Below are 20,261 nucleotides of genomic sequence, written 5' to 3'. Positions count from 1 at the left end.
AGAGATAGTGTCAGGTCTGATCAAGCTAAGTCAGCACCTTATCCCTACTCTATCCAGTTTGATCATGGGACATAACATCACCCACACTTTCCCAACCCCAGAGCTAGTTTCAGAGTTTGTTTTGAGAAGAGTCTCCTGTATCCAAGGCTGGTCTTGTACTCATTTGTTTAAAGATGACCTTGAACTCCAGTTCCTCCTCCTTCTTCCTCCTGAATACTACCAGTGTGTGCCACCACCTCTGGTTTAAGTGGTCCAGGGGATTGAACCAAGGACCTCAAGAATGCCAGGCAAGCACTCTACCAAGTGAGCTACATTCCCAGCCTCGGTTTCAAAACATTGCCCATGTATTTGTACAATTAGGAGAGTAACCTTTAAGGTCTAGTCAGTTTAGTAAGGAAAACTTAAAATTACAAAAGGGGGGAGGTTGTGTTAAAGAAGTGGGTCTGGACCGATGGCTCAGTGGTTAAGTGTATCGAGCTCCTAGGACTTTCGTTGGATTATCAGTCCTCTAAATACTGACCCAAACACTTAATATTATTTATGAAAGCTTGATCTTAACTTAGGCTTGTTCCCAATTAGCGTTTATAACTTAAATTAATCTGTTTCTATTAATCAATGTCTGCCACATGGCTCTTTACTTCTCCTCCATTCTCTATGTCCAATTCCCTCTATGTCTATCTGGTAAATCCTGGGCATCTCAGATTCTTCCCAAGTTCCTTTCTCTCCCCAGAAGTCCTGCCTACTCTTGCCTACCTACCTATTGGCTATTCAGCTCTTTATTAAACCAATCAAAAGGTGTCTTAGGCAGAGACATATTTCCACAGTGTACAAAAATATTATCCCACAACATTTCCCCCTTTTTGTCTAAATAAAAAGGAAAGGTTTTAACTCTAACACAGTAAAAACTGTATACAATAAGAACAATTATCAGGTAATAATTACATTCACAATGCACAAATTTGTATTTGGCAAATTTGAAGAATACTCTATTATCTATTCTGTCTTGGTGACTCCAAAGTTTTATACCTAAACCACTTTCTTTTTAACTTGTATTACCAGTCTAAAAATATACTTTTAGACTTTAAAATATTTTCTTAGATAAACAACTTAAGTATTTATGTCTCTCAACCTTATAAACTTTACGTATCTTTTGCAAGTTTCTTTTCTGAATTTGGTAACAAAAAAAGATGATATAACTATCTAGTCTTCAACCCCTACCAGAGACCTGAGAAGGATAAAATATTACCTGAGCAAACAGGAAGTACAGAGCAAACAACTTCCAAAACTATAGAAATGATGACAGACAGCTGGCTGCCTGGAAAGCCACCCAAAATCCTCCTGCAATGTTGGGACATCCATCTTTGGCCTATAGGCCTAGAATAATTGACAGACTTTTCTGAGAAGCAGGAATTTTGAAGGACTGTTTTACCTTGTCTTGGCTAAGTTTGGCAGTCATCTTCTTTTGTGTCCTGCTTGTCCAATTTGGACAGCATACTTTCAGCAACCAAGGCAAGGGGAGTTTTTGTCCAGTGGTTAACTTTGCCACAAATGAAAGCAAACTCCATATGGAGGTTCTTCAATGCTCATCATCTTCTCTGAAGTAGATTGGTGCTGCCAGGAGCCCATATCTCACTGTCATAAAATGCCTTATATCATTAAAATATCTTTTTTTTTTTTTGGTTTTTCGAGACAGGGTTTCTCTGTGGTTTTGGAGCCTGTCCTGGAACTAGCTCTTGTAGACCAGGCTGGTCTTGAACTCACAGAGATCCACCTGCCTCTGCCTCCTGAGTGCTGGGATCATTAAAATATCTTAAATGCCATATTCTGTAGGACTTTGAAGTGTTTGAAGACTACCTACCTATCTAAAAATACATATGTTTGACCTTGAAAGCATCACTAACATGACACAAGTTTGATTATTATAGATCACTAACTACTAATATGCATTTCTTAATTATCCAAAACAGTTTATAATAATATCTTTCAAGAACTAGATCTTTATATTACATTTTTAAATGAGCTGTGTGGGCATAATATCTTAAACAAGAGTAGAACATATATACAGTACATTATAACAAAAATAACTTTAAGTAAAAAAACTTTAAATTTGTGTCAATATACAAAAATACCTTAAACAGAGTAGAAACATATATACTGCTGTGGAATATTCCTTTATGCAGTGTGAATATAGGTAGTGTGGTTTCTAAATGTTCTTAGCAACAAAAACTCAGAAACAGATATTGGTGTAAATACTAAAAGATCAGAGAAGTAAAGGAGCCAGGCACTAGAAAGACTTTTGACCTCTACCAAATTCTCAGAACCAAGGGGGCAAAATCCTGTCTCTACAAATCCTCAGACTGAATGGGCTGAGCTTCTGTCTTCTACTTTATATTCCTCTCTCTGCCCAGCCATATCCGTACCTATCCCTACCTCTCTCTACCTTCCTAGTGCTGGAATTAAAAGCATGTGCTTCCCAAATACTGAGATTAAATCTGTGAGCTACCACCACATAACTCTGTTTCTCTTTAAGACTCAATCAATCTTGTATAGCCCAGGGTGGCCTTGAATTTACAGAGATCTGTCTGCCTCTGCCTCCTGGGTGCTGGGATTAAAGGTGTGTGCCACCACTGCCTGGCCTCTATGGTTAACTAGTAGCTAGCTCCATACTCTGATCCTTAGGCAAGCTTAATTTGTTGGATAACAAACAAAATATCACCACAAATATATGCCACTGTTATTGGTTTAATAAATAAACTGGTCAATAGTTGAACAGGATATAGTTAGGTGGCAAGGCCAAACTGAAAATAATGGGATGAGAAAGAGCAGAGTCAGAGGAGTCACTCACCAACAAAGAGGGCACAGAGATGAATATGCCAAGCTAATAAAAGTACTGTCATGTGGCAGAATGTAAATAAAGTATATAGGCTAATTTAAAATGTAAGAGCTAGTTAGTAATAAGCCTAAGCTATTGACTGAGCTTTTCTAATTTATATTCTGCTTCTGAGTTGGTTAATTTTGACCAGGAGTTTGGGACAGGAAATGTCCCTTTGCAATAGACAGTATGTTAAAACAAAAATAACCTTAAATTTGTATCAATATATAAAAATCTATACCAATGTAAACTATTTGAGACTAGTGGTTGCTTCTTACTTCAAAAGTAGATTTAATAATCTACCCTTTTATCCTATCATTCCTATATCATATGTTGTAACAAAAATAACCTTAAATTTGTATCAATACACAAAAATCCATACCAATGTAAAATATTTGAAACTAGTAGTTGCTTTTAAGTTTAAAAGTTTAGTTTAAAAGATTCAACAATCTATCCATCTATCCTTCTATTCTATCATTGCTATATTCCCCCCATTTTCTTTTCAGAAAGAGATCCCTGAATCGGGTAGTGGTGATGCACACCTTTAATCCCAGCACTTGGGAGGAAGAGGTGGGTGGATCACTGAGAGTTCAAGGCCAGCCTAGTCTCCAAGATCTAGTTCCAGGACAGCTAGGGCTGTTACACAGAGAAACCCTGTCTCAAAAAACAAAACAAAACAAAACAAACAAAAAAAAAGAAGGAAAAATAAGTAAGAAAGAGATCCCTGAATCTAACCTCCCTTGCTTAGTTTTTTTCCCCTGACTATAACCATTAACAACTTGCAACAAACCCTCCTAAACAATGAAGAAACATCTCCATAATCCACTGATCAAAACTACCCCCTCCAACTTTTAAGAATGTGGGTGTCATGTTCTTAAAATTACTTCCTGATGTCTGGGGGTGATGGCATCTTTAGGGAACCCTGAGAAAAATGGAATAGTGGTCAAGTCCTGAAAGAGCTAGCTGTATCATTTGTTGTCCAGTCTCCATATAATGGGACAATGCAGGCCTTATCTCAAGTCCTGGCTAGAGTAGTCTGTGAGGCTGAACCACCTTAGCTAGCCACTCTGAAGTTGTTCTAGAGTAGTCTGTGAGGCTGAACCACCTTAGCTAGCCACTCTGAAGTTGTTCTAGAGTAGTCTGTGAGGCTGAACCACCTTAGCTAGCCACTCTGAAGTTGTTCTAGAGTAGTCTGTGAGACTGAACCACCTTAGCTAGCCACTCTGAAGTTGTTCTAGAGTAGTCTGTGAGGCTGAACCACCTTAGCTAGCCACTCTGAAGTTGTTCTAGAGTAGTCTGTGAGGCTGAACCACCTTAGCTAGCCACTCTGAAGTTGTTCTAGAGTAGTCTGTGAGGCTGAACCACCTTAGCTAGCCACTCTGAAGTTGTTCTAGAGTAGTCTGTGAGGCTGAACCACCTTAGCTAGCCACTCTGAAGTTGTTCTAGAGTAGTCTGTGAGGCTGAACCACCTTAGCTAGCCACTCTGAAGTTGTTCTAGAGTAGTCTGTGAGGCTGAACCACCTTAGCTAGCCACTCTGAAGTTGTTCTAGAGTAGTCTGTGAGGCTGAACCACCTTAGCTAACCACTCTGAAGTTGTTCTAGAGTAGTCTGTGAGGCTGAACCAACTTAGCTAGCCACTCAGAAGTTGTTCTGGATGCAGCTTTTTTGAGGAAACTGCAAAAGATGCATTCTGAAAGGCTGAATCATTTGGGCTACCTGTCTTTATTGATGTCTGGTCTTTTTCTTCTGAAAACAAACAAAACTTTAAAGGTAACATACATATCTGCATTAATACAAGCATGAATGTGTGGTGTGCATCAATCAGCTAAAGATGAGTCTCTGTTTGTGTAGGTTGTATAGGTAAAAGGCATCTGTCAACATTGTAAGTCCATTTGAACTATATAACTAAACTGTAATATAAATCTCCATCCATGCCATATGAATCGATGGCATGTGATAATAAGTTGTGAGGACTCTGTAGTCGACAAGACTTATCCTGTCTCCTCCCATCTCAGAGCTCTTCCTACTAGTGGGATCAGCAGATATGTCACCTGTCTTGTAGTCCTCCTTGGTTGCTTCCTTTGTGTCTGTAGCCTAGATTTTCAGGAGGTCTCCCTGGTCAAATATGATCTTTATTAATTTTGAAGGAATCCACAGCCTTTCTTTTCCTGTGGAAACAAAGGTATAACCTCTCCTGCAACACAACACATTTCCTGGCTTCCATTCTGAGGTTAGCAGTTTTTCTACAATTCAGTGTCTCTCAGCAGCTATTATTTTTGTTCATTAGCATTTTAAAAAGTTTAAATTGATAAAGCACTATATATGGTCCAAGCTCCCTGAGTTATATTTCCTATGCTTACACAGCTTATTTTTTTTATATTACTTACTTTACTCTCCCTTTAAAGACTTTATTGTTTTTCAATAATTTTTTCTGACTGTCTTTACCTATTTTCTTTTCTTTCTTCAGCATCTAAGCACATTTTGAAGAACACTGTACCTGTTTAGAGGTTCTGCTCAGTCTGCACCTGGCTTTACTACATGCCTGCAATGTTCTCTGACCATGTGAGCCAAATCTTAAAGAGCTAGGCCACCTGCTAGGGCCATGGCACCTGAACGCGCCATTCCTAACTGTCCCGGCTCTGGGAAGCTCTTGTGTCCATGCTGCACAGGCCTTTTTACCCAATGCCTATGGTCTGCACAGCAGAGCATCTTAAAGGAGCCGTACTCTATACACTGCAAGCACTGGAAGTGTCTGGGAGAATGTGGTTACTAGGATGTGTGTCCAGCTCTGTGTTTGGAACTTTTTTCTCCCAACTTTCTCAGACCCTTTGTAGATATACGTGCCCCACATTGAAAGCCAATAGAGACTTATGAAAGCTTGACCTGAGCTTAGGTTTGTTCCCAATTAGCTTTTATAATTTAAATTAGCCTATTTCCGTTAATCTATATTCTGCCATGTGGCTCTTTGCCTCTCCTTAGTTGGGTATGTCTGACTCCTTCCATGTCTGCCTGGTGAATCGGTCAGACCTCAGATTCTTCCTGAGTTCCTCTCTCTGCCCTAGAAGTCCCGCCTATTCTTTCTTGTCTAGCTATTGGTCATTTAGCTTTTTATTAAACCAATCAGGAAGCATCTAAGGCAGAGACACATTTTCACAATGTTCAGAAAGATTATCCCCCAAGAGTGGAGAGCTCTTACTCCTCACATAGAGGACCCGAGTTTAGTCCTAAGCACCTATGTGACAGTTCATATCCACCTTAATTCCAGCTGCAGGAGATGCGACCCCTTCTTCCTGCCTTGCTGGGCTCCTGCATGCACGTGGTACACATAAACCCATGCAGGCAGACACATGAAAGTAACAAATGAAGCAATGCACCTTCAAAGGTAGGAGGAGGTAGAAGGAAAAGATCTCGAGCCCAAGGCAGCTGATAACAAACAGGGCTGACCAGAGAATGGTTAGGAAATGGTTTTCTTCTACCTCGTGGATTTGGCACAGTTGACACAAACATGGATGGCAATCAGATAACATAAATGAGTGACCCAGCCTGAATGTATAGCCACCGGGAGTAGTGGGGATTGTGGCTGATTTAGAATCATCCTAAAGGAGTTTAAACTTCCATTTTAAAAACAGCACTGGTTAAATAGGAGATGTTTGCAAGCTTCCTTTGGCTTTAAGGCTTTAGAGTTAAAATTCTGTCAGCTGGAGAGATGTCTGTGTCTGATCAAACATTATCTACTAGAGATGGGGCTTAGCTCAGGGGTAGAGGAGTGGCCTAGCATTGAGAGGCCCTGGGTCTGACACATGCATACCCACATACACACAGAGAACCTACTGATAAATCATAAAAATGGAGAAGCACCGAAGGCTGGGGATGTCTCGGTGGTGGAACACGTGCCTAACTTGTGCAAGGCCTTGGGTTCAATCATTAATGCTTCAAAGAAGCGCCCCTAAGATTCATAGGGTGGTGTGGGACACAGTGCTGTGTCCCATTTGGTCTGTTCCACCTGCTGTCTAGATATCATTCCAATAAAAAAAGCTTTGGCTGCAAGAATGTTATTGCTGGGGCTGGAGAGATAACTCAGTGGTTAAGAGTACTGCTGCTCTTCCAGAGGACCTGGGTTCTGTTCCCAGCACCACATGGCAGCTCACAGCCATCTGTAACTCCAGTTCCAGATGATCCAACACCCACTTCTGGCTTCCCCCAGATGCACAGACATACATAAAAATTAGAAAAATAGTAAGCATTGTATTACTAAGCCTGTCATGGTGAAACACACTTGGAATCCTAGCACTTGGAAGGCTGAGGGGTGATGATTTCTAGGCAGAAGTTTGATTCCCACTTGGGCTACATAGCAAGGCTGTCTCAGAAAAGGGGGTGAGGGCACTAAAGTGTTGGCTCATCAGCTAGAAGAGTGTACTGCTTTTGCAAAAGACTGGAGTTCAAATCCAGAACCCTATTGAGTGGCTCACAACTGCCAGCTCCAGGGGATTTGGCACCTCTGCCCTTCTTGGAATTTGCCACATTCAGACAAATGTGCATACACAAAATTAAAAAAGAATAATTTTTAAAATGATGGGTGCAATAGTTCAGGTTTGTGATCCAAACTCTTTGGAGATGGTAGAGGCAAGGAGATCTGCGGGTTCAAGGTTATTCTTGGCTACCCGCTGAGTTTAGTTCACGGCCAGCCTGGGCTACTTGTGACCATGGATGTGGGGGATGGGTGGAGAAAGAAGAAGTAGAGGAAGAGAGGAGGAGAAAGAGAGGAGGAGGAAGCTAAATAAACAAGATAAGGATTGATGAATAGGACACCAGACACTTTGGGATGAGATCAAACCTTGGCTTTGAAGTCGGTGCTTTCTGAGAACTGGGAGATTTGCAAGGCAGATCTGTAGGGCAGAGTATAGAAGAGGGAGGAGCTTCTCAGAGTAGCAGGAGGAAGGGACAGGGAGTGAGGGACTGGCAGGGCCCCAAGTAGAACTGAGTTGTGCAATGTAGAGCCCTGGGGAGGGTTTCACTTCTTAGTCCACACCCTCAAACTCCTCGAGAAAAATCACATTTCATATGCAAGCTTGTAATGCTTTTCACTGCTGCATGGAGGGCTCCCCCAGTTAGCAGAGCCCCCGTTTGGGCTCCAATGATGCGGTGGAGAGTGAAAGGAGGGGTGGAAAGTGTCCTGCTGCTGCCTGGGGAAACCAGCTTGTTCTCAGAGTGTCTACAGAATGGAACCAGGTGGTCCCAGAAAGTATCAAGAAGTGCCTGGCGTGCTGGAGGGCCCCTTTCCCCCGGGAGGACTGTAATCCCACAGGGGAAGCAGATGAGGAGTGGGCCAGCTCAAATAGGCACCCAGCCTCACCCTTCCTAATCCTCCAAAGGAGCTGTTGCTTGTAAACACAACAATTACCCACAGGAGGCCAATGACTCAGTTCAACGGCCTGTAAACTGCTCAGAAAAATAGAGGCCCCATAAATGCAAAAATATCATTATGAGCACTTTCCCCAGAAACATCTTCCAACTTCCTGGGATGCTGCCTGTAAGGCTCAGCTGGACTGATTTCTGTCATAAAACAAAACTCACCTAGCCTGGGGAGCAGGTGTTCTGGTCAGACCCCAGACCCTTGGAGAGGGGAGCCCTCGTGTTGCCTCACCTCTCCCAGAGGACCAATGATGCCCAGCAGCTAGAAGTTCACAGAAGAATAATCCTGGCAGGCCTGACTTCCCATCTTAGCTCATGAATGGTGGCCTAACCTTCTCTGAGCCTTGGTCTCCTTACCCCACTGCTAGGATGAGTCCAAGACTTGGTATAATCATCCTTAGGAACTCCAGATACTTTGAGCAACATTTACAAATGGATTTACATAATGCTCTCTCCCCATCGTCAGGGCATCAGTTCCAAGACACCCAATGGATGCCTGGAATCCCCTGCAACTCTGAATTTACACACTGTATCCTATTTTTCTTGGGCATATACACTTAAGATAAAGTTTAATTATAAATTAAATAAAAATAATAGTAAAAATGGCAATAATAACTAATGATAAATTAGAAGGATGAAGTGATAGACTATAGTAACAATGATTTCTAATTTATGAATCAATTATCTCTTAAATTGCCCATTGATTGTTTTCTGGCCATGAGTGACAGCAACTGGAAACATGAAAGCAGACGTGTGGGGAAGGGGACCCTGTACACTGGTGGAAGTGGGGAAAGCTGTGTGGGAGTCTCACACCTTCATTGTACTTCAGACAGAACCCAGCTAATCCAGGAAGGGACAAATGCCACCTGTTTCCTAGGGCCTTGAGCTCTGGACCTAGAACAGAGCTCCATGAGAGCTCCTGCTCACAGGTCAACCAGCATGGTGAGGACAGCTGCCAGGAGCTTGGGGGCTCAGAAACCGCTCCTCCTCCTCTTCCTCTTCCTTCTCTTCACTCTTCTCCTCCCCTCCTCCCTTTTCTTCTTCTCCTTCTCCTCCTTTTTCTTCTTCCTTCTTCCTCTTCCTTTTCCTCTTCCTCTCCCTCTTCTTCCTTCTCTGCTTCCTTATCCCCTCTTCCTCCTCCTTTCTCTTCCTCCTTCTTACTTCTCTTCTTCCTCCTCTTCATCTTCTCCTCCTACTACCACTTCATCTCTGTTTTAAGACCAGGTCTCACTATGTAGCTCTGTCTGTCCTGGAACTCCAGTATGTAGGCCAGGTTGGCCTCAAACTCACAGAAATCTATCTGCTTCTCTACCTCCTGAGTGCCAATATTATAGATGTGCACCAGACTTGGCAATGGGTCTTAACTGAGGGATTTGTGTGGGGAGAGGGGTATGGGCGTGTGTGTGTGTGTGTGTGTGTGTGCCTAGCTTGGTGTCTTAATTTTTTTCCACTTATGACCTCTTTTGCCTTAGAGATGTTTGCACAGCTCTGAATATGCAGCTATGTAAAATAAGCATAAGAAGCAAAAATTCATCAGTAAAGAAATTTATTCCTGCCGGGCGATGGTGGCACACGCCTTTAATCCCAGCACTCGGGAGGCAGAGACAAGCGGAGCTCTGTGAGTTCGAGGCCAGCCTGGTCTACAAGAGCTAGTTCCAGGGCAGGAACCAAAAGCTACAGCAGGAAAACCCTGTCTCGAAAAATAAAAAAAAAAAGAAAGAAAGAAAGAAAGAAAGAAAGAAAGAAAGAAAGAAAGAAAGAAAGAAAGAAAGAAAGAAAGAAATTTATTTCTGGGCTGAGGAGAAGGCTCAGTGAGTAAAGAGCTTACCATGCCAGCCTGAGGACCTGGGTTTGGGTCTCTAGGACCCACACAAAGTCCAACATGGTAGAATGTGTGTCTGTGGTCCCAGTCCTGCTATGATGTGATGGGAGGTGAAGGCAGGAGAATCCCCAGAAGCTCTGAGCTAGCTAGCTTAGCGTGCACAGCAATGAATAACAAGAGACCCCGGAGGTTGTCCTCTGACTTCTGCACATGCGCCATGGCATGCAGGCACTGATAGGAGCACACATGAGTTAAAAAAGATATTCACACAAACAGAGAGAGTAAAAAATACTCTAAAACAATTCTTTAAGACATGCACATATGCATGTGTGTATATGTTTATGTACACATATATACCTCAGAGTCTCACCATTTATAACCATTTTACCCTTTATTAAAGATGAAAGCGGATTGGCACATTGATAAGATGGGTGTGCTGGGTGATATTTACATAGAGAATTGAGTCTTAAATCATCTATGGTGGCACACGCATTTAATCCCAGCACTTAGGAGGCAGAGGCAAGGAGTGGGGTCTCTGAGTTTAAGGCCAGCCTGATCTATAGAGTTAGTTCCTGGACAGCCAGGGCTACACAGAGAAACCCTGTCTCAAAACAAAAACAAAAACAACAAAAAATAAATCTCAGTTGGCTGATACTACAAGACATGGATCATCATTGACATTTTTTTCCAGAGTTGATTAAGATTTGATTTTGTAAGAGTCAGTGTTAAGAACACAGATTCACTTAAATACATCATATAAAAATGAACATTTCAGAAACTGTTGGCCGGGCGGTGGTGGCGCACGCCTTTAATCCCAGCACTTGGGAGGCAGAGGCAGGTGGATCTCTGTGAGTTCGAGACCAGCCTGGTCTACAGAGCTAGTTCCAGGACAGGCTCCAAAACCACAGAGAAACCCTGTCTCGAAAAACAAAAAACAAAAAAAAAACAAAAAAAAAAAAAAAGAAACTATTGGCCATTCTGCCCTAATTTCAAGCCAAAGTTCATGGGAAAATTTCTTGTGAATTTAAATCAGAACCCAGGCAGTAATTAAAAGATATTTTATTATGTGTGCAATTGTGTGTGAAGGACAGAGAACAACTTGTGGGAATCACTTCTCTCCTTCCACTCTGTGGGTCCCGAGCATCAAACTCGGATCCTCAAGTTTGGCAGCAAGTACCTTTACCCATTGAGTCATCTTGCCAGTCCTCAAGTAGCAATTTGTAAAAGTGAACATTCTGGCCCAATACAATATAAAGTCTCCTAATTGGATACCTGTGTGCTTAACAGTGGTGGTATTTGTGGTTCCTCCATAATTAAATCCCAGCAGTGTGTATTGATGTGTGGCATGCAGTATGTTCAAAACAAGGCATGGGGTTGTGTGAACTATCCAGAACCAAGGTTGCAGGGCAGTCATGTGATGCCACATGGACAAGTGATGCCCTAAATACCCTGGATGCATTCAATTTTGAGTTAACGTTTGGTAATTGTGCTTTCAATGATAATTTACTACAGTCAATTTTTGTGCCCCCCACAACCTTAAATCATACCGCTTCAACCAGGGTCATACCCCACAGATTCAAATCTGGGTCCCCAAGACCAAGTACAACCTCTGAGCCTGGCGACTGACAGCAGCTCACGGACCCCTGGACTACCAGCCACATTCCTCCTTTCCATTGGTTCCTATCCATTCCAAAGAGGAAGTTCCTCTCTTCGTGACATCCCCAATCCTCCCAATCCAATTTGACTGACCCACATTTATCACATACCCTGAGAAACACAGGGAAGCTGGGGGTCTCTGTGAGCCATCTTGATCCATCACTTACAGGATCATGAGGGATGTCGTGGAAGAGAGGGGTGAGGAAGCAATGTGGGTACTCAGTGGTGCTGGCTCTGCCACTGTGTGATCTCTCTACCCCCACCATGGGAGCCCAGATTTGGAATCTGTGTTCCAGCTATAAGCCCTTTGCTTTGTCCTTCTGGCTCTTGATTTTGATTTTGTGCCTGGACCCTGGCCTTGGTTTAGACGTCTGGCTATAAGCTGGTCCCTGCTATAACCTCAGACTCTCAGGTCATGGCCCTGCTGTCCTGGTTCAAAGATTAAGTCAGATGGCTCCTCCTCGATGCTCCACTTTTTTGTTACATCACTTAGCCTTCTGTTTTGTAACTGTTTGTTTTCATGACTGGGCCCCTCCTAGGATTGTGAGCAATTAAAGATAAAGAGTGAATGTCAAACATATTTCATAAATGAATGCATAATAAATTATGATCTGTCTGATTGAGGAAGGATAATCACTTGTGATGCTATTATGAGTAACAGAGAATTATTTTTGTCATCCCTAAATTCCATGCCAAGTATCCCAAGAGGGAGGAAGAAGGGCCTTTGTGTGACTTGCCCCACCTTGAACCAAGGAGCATTTCAGAGTTTTTTTTTGTTTGATTGATTTTTGTGTGTGTATGTGTCTGGTGTGTGTGTGTGTGCATGCATGTATGTGTAGTGTGTGTGTGTGTGTGGTGTATATGTGCATGTATGTGTGGTGTGTGCACACACATGCATATGTGCATGTGTAGTGTGTGTGTATGTGCACATGCATTCATGTGTGCACAGGTGCATGTAGAATTTGACAGCAGGTGTCCTCCTTAATCTCCCTCTTATTTTTTATTTTTAATCTTATAGGGGAAAATATGAGCATAGTACCCCACTTCCACACATTATGAAGTTGAGCTTCCTGCATTTGGGGAAATCACAGAGCCAGAATGTCCCAAGTACAATGGAGAAGCCTCGCCTTAAGAAACCACCTTTGTGGTCATGACACCTTCCATGCCTGGTAAGTATCCAAACTTGTTTTTTTGAGACAGGCACTCTCTCTCTCTCTCTCTCGATGTCTTTGTTTTGTTTCATTTATGTAACTTTTGTTTGCCTGTCTGTATGCGTACTGCATACTGTATGTGTATGGTACCTACAGCTGGCAGAATAGGCAGTCAGAGCCCCTGAGTTATAGATAGTTGTGATGCATCACAGGGGTGCTGAAAACCAAACCTGGGTCCTCTGCAACAGTGTTATTAAATGCTGGAGCCATTTCTCCACCCCTGACAACAGTGTCTTTGATTGAACCATGAGCTCACTGGTTAGGGCAGACTAGCTGACCAAGGATCCTCCAGTCTCTGTCACTCCAAGGTTGGGGTGATAGATACATGCTAGCCACACTCAGCTTTTTGTTTGTTTGTTTTACTTTGATTTTTAAACAGAATCTCACCTTGTATCCCTTGATGTTCTGAACTGGCTATGTACACAAACTGACCTTAAACTCACAGAGATCCCCCTGCCTCAGCCTCCTGAATCCTAGAATTAAAGGCATATGTCTCCATGGGACCATACTTGGCTTTCACCTTTTTTGTGGGTGCTGTGTATCCCCTTTCGCAACAGGCACCTCATCAACTGAGCCATCTCCCAAACCCCAAGGTCTCATATATGCTTTCTCTGCAACTTGACCACCTTAGCACAGCCTGCACCAAGATGAGTTTGTCGCTTACTTATGCATTTCAAACCTTATCTTAAAGTGGTCACGGCCCCTCAGTACTGCATCATGTTTCCACTATTGCATTTCTTCTTTTATTACTGCTGTAGGTTGTGAGTTAGGACCATAAAGTAAAGGAGAAAAAAATCACTTCCAGGCATTTGCAGCTCTGAGAAGCTGGAATGGGGCTCTCAGAAGCTGGCTGGGTGCCACAGGGAGGAGGAAATGTTCCTCCATGTTGCCAGTCTTATCAAGGCTCCACAGCTTCTTGCCAAAATTTTAGGAAAATGATATTCTACTCCCTAGGAGCTATGCTGTATGTGTCTATAGGTGGGAAGTCTTTCAACAAGTGTTTTCACTATAAACACTTGGCACGTGTTTTCATTGGATTAAGTCTGCAATTTGAGCTCCATATTGTGAAATCCTGACACGGAGCTATTAATCACTGGGCGTAGTGAAGGAGCCATGGTCAACATTGGCCAGCAGGTGAAGGTTTACAGCATAAGGAATCCCATATGAGTTGTGGGATTCACTCCACAAGAACAATTGGCAGCCTTCTGATTGTGAGATTTTTCCTTTTGGAATAATGATAAGTAAGGAAAATGGAAATGATTTTTGAAAAGCTAATAAAATCACATGGTAGTGAGTGCATTTAATCCCAGCACTAGGAAGACAGAGACAGGAGGATCTCTGTGAGTTTGAGGCTGGTCTGGTTTACATAATGAGTTCCAGACCAGCTAGTGAGATCCTACATTAAAGGATGTGGTAGTTTGAAAGAAAGCATCCCCTAAAGAGAATAGCACTATTAGGAAGTTTGGCTTTGTTGGAGTAAGTATGGTCTTGTTGGAGGAAGTTTGTCACTGTGGAGGTGAGCTTTCAGGTCTTATATATGCTCAAGCCACACCTAGTAAAACAGACCACTTCCTTTTGCCTACGGGTCAAGATGTAGAACTCTCAGCTCCTTCTCCAGCACCATGTCTGCCTGAATGCTGCCATGCTTCCTGCCATGATGATGATAAACTAAACCCCTGACACTGTAAGGCACCCACAATTAAATACATTCTCTTTAAAGAGTTGCCATGGTCATGGTGTCTTTCCACAGCAATAAAAATCCTAACAAAGACAGAAGTTGGTATCAGGGACTGGGGTATTGTTGTGATAGGTATGACCATGCTTTCCTTTGAAGGAATATGGACCTTGGGATTGAAGATTAGGAAAGCACTTGAACACTTTAAATTATGCTTAATGAGCCATACTAGTAGGAGCATGGAAGACAGTGGTGCTGAGTGTGATCTGATGAACTGTGGGAGCCTGGTTCAAGAGGTTTCAGAGGAGAGGAGTGTTAGTATGTGGCCTAGAGATCAGTCTTGTGATATTTTGGTAAAGAATGTGACTGCATTTTGTCCTTGTCTGAAGAGTCTACCTGAGGATAAATTGAAGAGCTTTGGATTAATTAAATTGTCAAAGGAAATCTCAAAATAACCTAGTATAGACTCTGTCATGTGGTTATTAGTGTTAACTCTAATGAAAATTTATAATGAAAAGGAGCAAGCTGAGCATAGTAAATTATAAAATGTAAAATTTGAGGAGAAAAGGAACACCAGGAAATGGAATGGAACTTAAGCCCTGTGTTGAAGGAGATAAACAGATTAAGAAATGGAATAAAGGGAGTGATGACCTTAGGTTAAGATCCCAACCAGCTAAGGTTCCAACTTGTTGAAAGGAATTTTTAAAAAGCTTAAAGCAGGGTGTGTTGCTACATGCTTTTACTCTAGTACTCAGAAGCCAGAGGCAGGTGGATCTCTGAGTTTGAGGCCAGGCTGTTCTGCAGAGCAACTTCCAGAACAGCCAAGTTTAAGCTGTGAATGAAACCATGGAAAACAGAAAGCTGCTGAAGATGTAACTGAATAAGGGGGCCGTGTTCTAGCCCCAGCAAGCAACAGAACTTGGCAGCTTCGACCAGCTAGTTCTGACCTTACAGCTAAAAGACAGAATAAATGGGTTATAGAACCTTTCTCTGTGAATGAAGAAAGCCACTGGGGCCAGGCATGTGTCAGGGGTGTCCCTGCATGGAGGCCTAGAGAGGCCATTGAGTGAAGCTGTGAAGGTGAGCCTGGATTGCCTTGGAGACCCCAAGGTGTTGGAGATGCCAGAGCTGTGGGATACCTGCTTAGGAAAGCTGATAACAGGGAGTGGAACCAGCCCAAGAGAAAGAAGTGTGTTTCAGTCAACAAAACTAAAAAGAACATTTGACATCAGACATGGAGATGCAGAGTTTGGAGTTTGCTCAGATGTTTTTCAGTCTTGCTCTGGTTAAGTATTTCCTCACTATGCTCTCTTCCCTACAGTGTATATCCTGTGTCATTATATGTTGGAAGTCTGTGATCTGTTTTTTTGACTTTGATTTTATAGGGGATTACAATTAACTTCCGACATCAGATGAGATCGGGCGCGTTCAGGGTGGTATGGCCGTAGACAGGGGATTACAATTAAGAGATTGCATGGATCTCAGAACAGACTTTGAACTTTGGACTTTTAAACATTGTGATAGACTCTTGAAATTGGATTGAATGCATTTTTGCATTATGATTTTGCTACAAGTTTTTAGGAGCCAGTGGTGGTTTTAAAGAAAATGGAGGGAGTGGCACTATTAGAAGGTGTGGCCTTGATGGAGTAGGTATGACCTTGTTAGAAGAAGTGTGTCACTGTAGAGGTGAACTTTAAGGTCTCAAGTATGCTCAAGCCACGCCCAGTAAAACAATTCTCTTCCTGTTGCCTGTAGATCAAGATAAAAAGCTCTCAGATCCTTCTCCAACACCATGTCTGCCTGTATGCTGCCATGTCCCACCATGATGATAATGGACTGAACCTCTGAAACTGTAAGCTACCCTATTAAATATTTCCTTTATAAGAGTTGGTATGGTATGATATCTCTTTACAGCAATAGAAACCATAGCTAAGAGAAAGGGGATGAGCAGGGACGATAGAGCTGGGGAGATGGCTTACAGTCAAGAGCACTTGCTGTTACAGAGGACCTTGGTTCAATTCCCAGAACTCACGTGGTGGCTCATAACAGTCCATAATTCCAGTTCCAGGGAATCCAACACCTTCTTCTTACCTCTGTGGGCACAAGGCACACACGTGGTTCACATACATACTTTCAGGCAAAACATGCAATACACATAAAATAAATAAATATACCCCAAACTTGTAAAGCTAATAAGGAATTTCAACTATTCTTTTAAATATTTACTCTAGGCGATGAGGCTGGGCTTGGTTGGTAGGGTACTTAGCACAAAGCCCTAGGTTCTGGCACCATCCGTACATAAACTGGGCATGCTGGTGACATCTGTAACTTTATTTACCAAATGGTGACATTTGGGAGGTAGAAGAAGGAAGATCAGAAGTTCAAGGACACTATCAGTTAGGTAGTGAGTATAAGGCCAGCCTGAGCTATATTGAGACCTTATCTTAAAAACAACAAAATAAAATAATAATAATGGTAAAAGAAATGTAGTTAAGTATATGTTTAGATTCCTTTGAAACAACTGCAATGATTTAATTCAGACAATTAAATTTGTTTATAAGAATGGCAGGATTGTTGTTTTATTTTGTTTTGTTTTGTTTTCATTTGGTCAAGGAGTATGTCTATCTGGAACAGATAAGACAAATTCTAAATTTAATTGTGCTGTCCCTTAGTCAATCAACTGATCATCAAAGAGCAGTGTCCACTGCTTTCTCAGGCCCCTGTCTGGAAGGATGTAGAGAAGATTAAGGTAGTATTTCTACATTCTATGAATCTAGAATCTACTCAGATGCCATCTTGTCAGAATTTGCCGACTAATCAGATAGATCTGGGCTCAAATCCCAGTTCTGGATTTGGCCACAGAGTGGAATTTTGGTAAATAAACATCTCTGAGCTACATCTTCATCTGTCAAATGAAAGTGCTAACAGCACCTACCTGTTGGGGTGACCATGAGAATGGAACAGAGAGTGGGCTTCTTTTCCAGGCCACATGTACAAACACTTCCCACTTGCCTTAGTCCTTAGCCTAAGGAAGCCCAGTGGTACCCCACCTACACGTGTTTATTGCATCCTGCACACTAATCATAAATATTTTAAAAACTATTTTTTCACATTTATTGGCCGCTTAATTTTATGGGTGTGTACACACCATGAAGTATGAAACTGTCTCTTAAGCTGGGGAAATAGTTCGCTGGATAAAGTGCCTGCCCTGCTAGCTTGATAACATGGGTCCAGCACCTGGAGTCTCCATAAAAGCCATCAAAGCAAGAGACAGTGATGGAAGCGGGCCTCCCGAAGGCAGGATCTCAGGGAGTGTGAGGTCAGCCTGAGCTACCCTACCTCAAATTTTGAAAAGAGAAAGGAAAAAGTCCTTTGACGAAGCAGTAAGCCAATACTGTGTTATTAGTTTTATTAAAATGCCGACCCTTGAACAAACATGCTGTTAAAAATGCTGGCCCGAGTGAAGAGACGGAAAGTCTGAATAAAGCTGAACACGGAAGAACAATGGCCGTCCCAAGGAGATCTTGCGCAATAGTTTTGAGTTTCAAACCAAATTGCCCACTTTTTCCCCCCTAGAACACTGTTTTCTCCCTGGACAAAGTCAAGACTGACGAAAGTGGGTTGTGACTCAGAGCTGAGGATTTGGCTGACATCTGCTAAACAGAGTGAGTCAGTTACCTAAGGGACACGACTTGATCGTCTTTGTGGCCTCTGATAAAATTCAAGCTTTAAATGAGAAACTTTTGGCAAATTTGTATTCGCCATTGGTCACTGGGCACCGTTCTAATACTTAGTGACCTCTGTCAGGAGCGCAGTGGAGAGAGCAGCAAGAGTGATGTTTGCTGCCACACAATGAAATACGTTAAAGCTGGTGAGACGGTTCATCAAGGTAAAGACATCTGCGCCATCTGTGACGACCTGAGTTTGGTCCCTGAGATCCACGTGGTGGAAGGTGAGAACCAGCTCCAGCAAGTTGTTCTCTGACCCCCACAGGAGTACTGTGGCATGCATATCCCCACACATACATCATATACACATGTAATAAGTAAGTAAATTAATGTAGAAACATATAAAGAAACATATATGTTAATGTTTGGGAGAGGTATGTAATTCACTGAACCAATATTTTCAAATTGACAAAGACCCAACATTACATCACACGCAGGAATAAAAGGATTCATTCACAGTACAATCTGGGAAGGGCGTGGTGGCATACACCTGTACTCAGGAGGTTGAAGTAAGAGGACCACATGCCAGGAGAAACTTGGGCTGGCCGGAAACTCTCAAAGACCACCCGCATCTGCTTCCCTAGTGCTAAGATTAGAGGTGTGCTCTACCAGGTTCAGCTTCTCAACATTTTAAGACTATGAAAGGACCTTTGACTAGGAGCACTGTGAGGAGTTGCCCCAGTTTCTGATAACCCTTCTTTCCCTATCTCCTCTCCCACTCTGTTCTCTGGGAGAGTTTACTGCACACATCTCAGCCCTTGCTACAGGGGACTGCTTGCGTTAGACCTTGGTTTCTATTTCGTTACACTTAACACAAAACACGGTTCTCAAGGTTTTTGAAGCCTGACCTCCACCTTTTGTGTATAAACTGCAAACATGGTGGCACCATGGTATGGTTAAGGGGAAGGTTTTTATTGTAGATATGAGAGAGAGAGAGAGAGAGAGAGAGAGAGAGAGAGAGAGAGAGAGGCATCTGGAAGAGTCCAGAGCAGAGAGAGAAAGAAGTGGACTGAAGATGTCTGCAGACTGGACATGGCCGGGGCCGTCTGCCAGAGAGGGGAAAATAGCAGGGGTTTAGAGAATAGAGAGAGCACAGTGAGAGAAGCAGGGCAGAGCAGAGAGTGAACATAGCGGGAAGATCAGGGTTATAAGGCCAATGAGTAGCAGCTGGGAGAAGGGAAGCCTATGAGCTGGAGAGTTTAGGGCAGAGGAGAAGATGAGGAGGGCTAGGGTGTCAGCATGAAACTTGCAATGTGTAACAGGCACTTGCATGCAATACCAGCATGCACTCTGACAGGTGCACAGGTAGCCTTAGGACCCTTCTGCCAGGGGGAAAGGAAATGACTCCCTTTGGTAGAGGAGAACCAGTTTCACAAGTTCCTGAGGAATGCTAGCTTTTATCTAACCGCCAGAAATCCTCTTAGAGTCCAGGTCGAACCCATTTCTGGATATTTGGACTGCCTTTTGGGATTCGGGGATGAAGTTTCCTTAGGACCTGACATTCTGAAAATATCTAAACAGATTTTTGATGTTGATACCATCTCTGTTGTCAAGGAATTTATGAGCTAGTGAGAAGAGCTAAACAATTTTGCAGACATGTAGTACTTTGGAAGGTATTTATTTTATAAATCACATTTATTTATTTATTTTGTGTGTGTGTCTCTGTGTGTACATGACTGTGTGTGTTTGGGTGTGTGTCTGTGTCTGTGTGTGTGTCTGTGTGTTTATGAGTATGTGGGTTGGCACATGGAAGTCGGAGGACAACTCTTCAGAACTGGTTCTTCTACCATGTGGGTCCCCAGAAATGGAACTCAGCTCATCAGACTTAAAGGTGAGTGCCTTTACCTGCTGAACCAAGTCATCAGTACCTAAAATGTATTTCTAA

At 42.6% G+C, this 20,261-nt stretch overlaps 1 non-coding gene across 1 annotated transcript; it reads right to left on the bottom strand.

The window, feature by feature from the left end:
• Positions 1-12,777: 12,777 nt before the first annotated feature.
• Positions 12,778-12,939, bottom strand: LOC130874038 (U1 spliceosomal RNA). The gene has a single exon (XR_009057084.1). It is a non-coding gene; the product is annotated as a U1 spliceosomal RNA (small nuclear RNA).
• Positions 12,940-20,261: the final 7,322 nt, after the last annotated feature.

The sequence above is a fragment of the Chionomys nivalis genome, chromosome 4, assembly GCF_950005125.1.
Source record: "Chionomys nivalis chromosome 4, mChiNiv1.1, whole genome shotgun sequence".
Lineage (NCBI taxonomy): Eukaryota > Metazoa > Chordata > Mammalia > Rodentia > Cricetidae > Chionomys > Chionomys nivalis.
Note: the sequence above shows the minus strand (reverse complement) of the source record. Positions and strands in the feature narration are given on the sequence as shown.